Source organism: Hipposideros armiger, unplaced genomic scaffold (genome assembly GCF_001890085.2).
Source record: "Hipposideros armiger isolate ML-2016 unplaced genomic scaffold, ASM189008v1 scaffold_209, whole genome shotgun sequence".
NCBI lineage: Eukaryota > Metazoa > Chordata > Mammalia > Chiroptera > Hipposideridae > Hipposideros > Hipposideros armiger.
This window is the reverse complement of record NW_017731559.1, coordinates 813,298-821,256: the sequence shown is the minus strand read 5'-3', so window position 1 is coordinate 821,256 and position 7,959 is coordinate 813,298.

Sequence of the window (7,959 nt, the reverse complement as noted above, 5' to 3'; positions counted from 1 at the left end):
CTGTAGAGGGCGCAGTGTCACTGGCCCACATGTGGGATCCGAACTGGGGCCCTGCTGCTCAGAGCCAGCATCCCAAGCCAACTCTTAACCAACACACCACTCAGCTGGCCCTATAAATCTTTTACTTCTCATAGTTATACTTTTTGTTTAAATCTTTCCCTACTCCAAAGTATTAAAGATGTTCTCGTACATTTTCTAAAATTTTTTTAAGTTTTCACTTTCACATTTAGGTTCTTACTTCAGCTGAAATTAATTTTTTAAAAATATGATATGAAGCACTACTTCAATTTATATTTTCCATATGGATAGCCAATAATCTCAGCACCATTTATTGAATAGTGTTTTTTCCTCCACTAATCTGAGTACCCATCTGTCATTTATCACATTTTCATACATGGTCAAATTTGTTCCCAGGTTTTCTACTAGCCTATTATTTTAAATCTAACATTCTACCACTGACTTCTCATATACTCATATATTATTTAAATCCTTTAGCTCTGTCTTGTATCATCAATTAACAAAGAGTTGGCATCCTTCTAATTACTATATCCAATAGTCTTTTCTTGGTTCCCATTCTTTTCAACTCAAGGCAGTATTTAACACACATCACTATTTCTTCCCTCTTAACACTGTCTCCTACTTTGGTTTTTATTGCTCTGTGCTTTCTTGATTCTCTTTTTACTCTTCTTTGCCTTGCTCTTTGATAACTCCTCTGAAATTTTATCTCTCTCTACATTTGTTTCTCTGACAATTTTATGCACTTTCATATATTCAGTTGTCTCCTCTTTTCTACCTTATCTGCTCTTTTCAGAGGGAGGTCCACATCTCTAACAGATGGTTAGATGTTTCTACCTGTTTGCTCTCTCTTAACATTGGGCCTTGAACTCAAGATGTCCAAAGCTGACTTTATCCCTCTTCTCAAGCCTGCTTCTCTTGATTATGCATTTTTTATTGACATCACCCTCTTCCCTGTCAAAGTAGATTCAAAAGTCTGAGTTATAAGTTTGATTCTTCACCTTCCCTTGTCTACCATCTTCAATCAATGAACAAATACTACAGATTCTTCCCCAGCCATGTTTGTTTAAAAAATTCTTACTTTTCTTGTATAACTCTCTCCCTCTAGTTCAGAACTGTGGGTGGGTGGAGGGATGAGCCAGAAGCCCAGTGAGATGACTATCATTCGATTTGGAGGTTATCAGAAATAGATAATTAAAAACATAGAAACTAGGGCCGGCCGAGTGGCTCAGTTGGTTAAGAGCTCACTCAAGAGTGTGAGCTCTGAGCAACAGCAGTTTGAGTCCCGGCCCGAGCTGAGCTGCTACTGAGCTGCCAACAGGTGGCAGGATGGCTCAGCTTAAAAAATAAATAAATAAATAAATATATATATTTATTTATTTATTTATTTTATTTAATATATAATAATAATATATATTATTAATATATTAATATATATTAATATATAATATTAATATATTATTAATATTAATAATATATTAATATATATTAATATATATTAATATTAATATATTATTAATATATTAATAATATATTAATATTAATATATATTAATATATAATATTAATATATATATTAATATAATATAGTAATATATAGTAATAATATATATTATTAATATATTGATATAATAATAAATATATATATATTTTTTTATATATATATATGCTAACTAGAGCTAATATTTTACCCTGGTGGAATTTTTAAAAACTCCTTTATGTTTTACTAATAAGTTTTGAATCAGTCTTTTTTTTCTCCATCCCTCTGTATCCATCCCAGTCCAGCAGTTAGCAGCATCCTTCTCTGGATCACTCCATTAGATGCTTGGCTAGCTTTACATCCAATCAGGCCTACCTACAATCCAGTTTTTCCCACAGTAACCAGAGTGGTCTTTAGAAATAAAAATCTGGTCGTATCCTTCCCCTGTTTAAAAATTATATATGGCAATTTTTATATAGTGCTAATGATATGCCAGACACTCTTCTAAGCTCTTTACATGTTTTAAATAATTTAATTATTAAAATTTTATGTGGTAAGTACTATTATTATCTTCATTTTACAGAAAAGGAAACTTTTCTGAGGAACACACAGGTTAAGTGATGTTTTTTTTCCTAGTCCCACCGTTAATATGTGGTACAGCCAAGATATGTGAACCTGGCAGTCTATCTCCAGAGAACATTTCAAGGGCTTCTCATTGCCCTTAAGAAAAGGTGAAAAATTAGCCTGATGTGATCTTAAGGCATATATGTTAAAGGAGAGGATGATCTACCTTCAGGAATAAAGAAATCACAGAGCAAGGCTGTTGTGGGTTGAATTATGTCCTCCCAAAATTTGTTTGTTGAAGTCCTAACCCCCAGTACCTCAGAACATGACCTTATTTGAAAGTAGGGTCATTGCAGCTATAATTAGTTAAGATGAGGTCAGACTGGAGTAGGGTGGGACCCTAATTCAATATGACTGAAGTTTTCATAAAAAGGGAAATTTGGACATGCACACAAGCAGAACACCATGTGAAGATAAAGGCACAGATTGGGGAATACATCTATAAGCCAAAGAACACCAAAAATTTCTATCAAACCACCAGAAGTTAGGAGAGAGGCATGGAACAGATTTTCCTTAACATCCCTCAGAAAGAACCAACCTTGCTGACACCTTGATCTTGGACTTCCAGCCTCCAGAACTGTGAGAATAAATTTTTGTTGTTTAAGCCACCCAGTTTGTGGTACTTTGTTATAGCACCCTGAGCAAGCTATTACAGAGGTTTCTCAAGAGGCTTCATATTTATGACCATCTGAGGCATAGAGTCACAATTAAGACTGTTAACAACTTTAAGGAATGTTTTTTGCCAGTCAATTTTTTATTAAGGTATAATTGACATACATTATATTAGTTTCAGGTGTACAACATAATTATTTCAATATTTGTATATATTGTGACATGATCACCATAATAAGTCTAGTTAACAACCATCAACATACAGTTACAGAATTTTTTTCTTGTGATAAGAAATTTTAAGACTCACTCTCTTACGAATTTTCAAATATGAAATACAGTATTATTAACTATAGTCTCCATGTTGTACATTACATCCCCATGACTTATTTTATAACTGCAAATTTGTGCCTTTTGACTCCCATCACCCATTTTTCCCACTCTCTGTACTTATGAGCTTGTTTTTGTTTTTTTTTTTTGTTTTTAGATTCTACATATAAGTGAATCATACAGTATTTGTCTGTCTCTGACTTATTTCACTTAGCATAATGCCCTCAAGTTCATTCATGTTGTCACAAATGGCAAGATTTTATTCTTTTTCTTATGAATGAATAATATTCCATTGTACATATATACACCCACATTTCTATTCATCCATTAGTGGACACTTAAGTTATTTCCATATCTTGACTATTATAAATAATGCTGCAGTGAACATGGAGTTGTATATATCTTTTGAGTTAGCATTTTCATTTTCTTTGGATAAATACCCAGAAGTGGAATTGCTGATCATAAGGTAGTTCTATTTTTAATTTTTTGAGGAATTTCCATACTGTTTCCATAGTGGCTGCACCAATTTACATTCCCACCAACAGTGCACAAAGGTTCCTTTCTCTCCTCACCAACATTTGTTGTCTCTTATCTTTTTGATAATAACCAATCTAATGGATGGAAGTGATATTTCATTGTGGTTTTGATTTGCATTTCCCTGATGATTAGTGATGTTGAGCATGTACTGTTGGCCATCTGCATATCTTCTTTGGAAAAATGTCTATTGAGAGCCCCTGCCCATTTTTAAATAGGATTATTTGGGTTATTTTTAGTATTAGGTTGTATGAGTACTCTATTTTGGATATTAAGAATTTCTTTACTTTGTAGCTTTACTATGTTTATTAAATTCTTTAGTGATTAATGGTAAACTTCATAAAACATAAAGACCAGGTTGTTTGCTTTTGGGCATCTGAGGAAGAAGGAATTTATGAAAACCATGCTTCTCACTACAGCCAGTCTTGTGGGGGAAAAAAAATGACAAAACGATGTAATGACAATGGCAAACATAAAGAAAGAAAGACAAGAAGGCTGCCCCTGGGGCCTGCCAATCAATCAATCAATCAATCAATCAATAAAAGGAGAGGATAGGGAGTTGCTTGAACCTAAGAGCCTAGAAGCTTCACTGGTTTCCCAATACATTTAACTTCTCTTCTCCAGAGAATCACAGCAATCTTTTAGCAGGCCTGTTGTATCTCCTGTCTTTGCTTCTGCCATTTCTTCAGTCTAAATGCTCATACCTCTTCTTCAACTACCAGAGCTGAGACTAGAGATGAGGCAAACGAGGCTCCTAGGGTGCAAAATGTAATGAGGCAGGTAGTCTCCAGTGCCAACTCTGAGTTTCCACCTCCCCGAGAGTGAGGGCCTCCCTAAATTTTTACCCTAGGTGCCTGTTAAGTACAACAAGGCTATTCACCCTTCAGTGCTCATCTACTCTCTCTTGATAACCCCAGTCAAAAGTAATTGCTAGGGCCGGCTGAGTGGCCCAGTTGGTTAAGAGCTCGCTCAAGAGTTTGAGCTCTGAGCAACAGTGGTTCGAGTCCTGGCCCGAGCTGAGCAGCCGCTGAGCTACCAACAGGTAGCAGGATGGCTCAGCTAAAAAAAAAAAAAAAAGTAATTGCTTATCCTATGTGCTGTCGTAACACTTTGCTCATTTTTCTATTAACTACAAGACTAATATCACTCCATGTCAAAACCTGGATTCAGGGCCAGCCGAGTGGCTCCTTGGTTAAGAGTTGGCTTGGGAGCGCGAGCTCTCAGCAGCAGGGCTGCCGGTTCGGATCCCACATGGGCCAGTGACGCTGCGCCCTCTACAGCTAAGATGGTGAACAACAGTTCGACCCTGAGCTGGGCTGCCGTGAGTCGCCGGCGATGGCGCAGGCTGCAGTGGGCTGCCATAAGCTACTGTGAGTGGCCGTCAGCCAGCATGAGCAGCTGTCCAGAGGCCGGTGACTGATCTGCCTCAGCCTGGAAAAGCACAATGATCACAATACCAGCATGGGCCAGTGAAGCGACGTCCTCCACAACTACACTGAAGAACAAAAGGACAGCAACTTGTCTGTTCCTCTTCCCCGATTCCCCAATGCTGTTCTGTCCTCCAATTTTCCAATAAAATCTTTAAAAAAAAAACAAAAAAGCAACAATAACAACAACAAAAACCTGGATTCAGCCTTGACTACCCACTCTCCACATTCAATCCATCAAGAAACCTTGACTCTGCCTTAATAATATGCCCAAGTCTGAACACTTCTCACTTCTGCATGGTCATCCCTTGTTCTGATACCCTGGACAATGACAATGGCCTCCTAGGTTCCACCCACTTGCCTCCCCTGCAACTTCATCCCCACAGCCTCACTACTCTATACTTCATTAAGCAGTCAAGGAGATCACCTTTTAAAATTTGAGACATCACATCACTCCCCTATCAAAAACTCCAGTTGGCTCCCCTGTGTTACCCAGAATAAAAGCCAATCTCCTTGGTAGGACCAAGGCCTAAATGGTCCTAACCTGAGGCCAGCCTATCTCTCCAACTTGATTTCCTATCATGTTCTCTCTTTCTCCCTGAGCTCCAAACACATTCTCTTATCACACTCATGACTCTCCCTAGTATTCTTTCAAGCCCACTCCTGCTTCAAGGTCTTTGCCATTTCAGTTGACTCTACCTGGAAATCTGTTCACTCAGAAAGTAACACACTTTACCTCTTAATCTTTTTCAGTTCTCTGCCTCACTTTCTCAAAGAGGCTGTTTAAAATAGCACCCTCATCACTGCTTTACATGACTTTATTTCTTTACATTGCTTTATTTTTCCTCAAGGTACTTATTACTATCTATATTTTGTTATTCATTTATTTGCATATTATCTGTCTTCTCCACTAGAATGTGTGCTACATGAGGGCAAGATCTTTTGTCTGTTTCTGTCCATGCTTTATTTTCAGCACCTAGAAATGTGACTGGCATAGAGAAGGAGCAAAATACATATTGAATGGATGGATGGATGGATGGATGGATTCTGCTCAGTTTTATAGCTCTTTTACATTACCATTTTACCAAATACAAGTCTTTTTGATAACTGTCAAGATTTTACTCGGCCTCTGTATTCCCAAGGCATCTAGCGTAGTGCTTTACATTGCATATGTACTCAGTTAGCATTTGTTAAATTGAATCAAGTCTACCTCTTTATAACCTTTTATCCTCAGTCTTATCCACCACATAATTCTCAAAGATTAAGCCAGTTAAAATCCTGATCTGATCATGTTCCTCCCCTATTGAAAATCCTCCAAGGGATCTTTTTGACTGAATATTTTATGAAACTATTATAAACTTTTTATGAAATAGAGATAGATTGCATACATGCTACTTAATCCTCACAATTACCTTATAAAACAAGTAATACCCTCTCCACTTGACAGATGAGGAAACAGCCTCAGAAAGGTTTAATACTTTTTCCAGGGCCAGTTACCTAATGATTGCCTCATCTACCTGATTCCAAGAATGCAGCTGTTAATACTACACTTCACTGTAATTTCCTTGGCATTCAAAGCCTTCTACGACATGGTCTGTCTTTTCAGTATTACTCTTCTGCTACAGCCAGAAACTACTATTAAATCTTAGAAATGTATTCTTCCTATGAAATCTTGTGTAAAATAGTGAAAAATGGGAAGTGAGCAATCAGTCAATAATAGGGAAATAATTTAAAAGAAAATCGTATTTCACCCTAAGGACCATCCATAGTAGACATTAAGTTTACTTAGAAATGCATAAAAAATAAGATGGATTGATGGATGCATAGATATGTATAGTAAAAAGTTAACTATATTTAGTAATCTAAGGGATAAGAATATGGGAGTTCATAGTAAAATGTTTTCAACTCATGCTTCAAAATTTTTATGATAAAATCTTAGAAAAACTTGTTTAAAAATAGGGGAAAATTCTTATAATAAAGTAATGTATTTCAAAATCAGGAGAAAAATGCACATAAAAATTAGTACAAATGTATAAAAAGAGATTCTGCACACACGCACACACCCCAAAAAGTATTAAAACAAATTTACTAAATTATTAATGGTAGCTATATTTGGATAGCATTATATGGGTAATTTTTATTTTTTCCTTTTTCTACTTTTTAGCAGTTTATAAATGTTTAATGAGCATGTTCCAAATTAAAATTTTTAAAGTAAAGTTTTTTAAAAAGTAAAAATACATAGTAAATTGCACTTTACAATCCTATAGTAAAATTAGCAGGATTCATGAGAGAGGATGAAAATCAACAGATAGAAGTATGCAGATCAAATGGAGAATTGGCCCTAAGACTGCTTCTCTGCTTTGATAAATATTACCTGAATTATTTATAGGAAACCCTACCTTTTAACAAAAGGTCTCTTCTATTAATACATATTTTCATGTTTCCTTTGATGATCAAAAAGGCCATTTCTAGCAAAACTCTTCACACCCCTCTAGGCCCTATTGCTTAGAGCTGACCTATATCCATGGAGCCCTTGACAGCAACCATTCACTACTATCCACTTTGTGTGTTAGTGGAGGCCTGCTAGTCATGCGGAGTTGAAGATTTGGTAAAGACATCTTGCGGCTTTTTGTAAGAATATTCCTGGAATTCTGGCTCCCTACTGTTAAAATAAATAAATTCTCTACACCAGCATACCAGAATGGAGTTAGGCTTTGGAGCTAAGGTCAAGGGTAGGGTCAATCAGCAGGGGTCTTACAAAACCTCAGAGGCTATGACATCTCAGTGAAGGATAAGTTTTTTCTAATGTAAAAGTAAGTATTTGCAGATTCTTGAAACAAACAAGCAAATGTGACAGCATCTTTTTTTTGGAGGGGTCTCTTTACAAAAAAATCTCTACAACAGTTATCAGATGGCAAAATCATAATTAAATAAAGCTCAG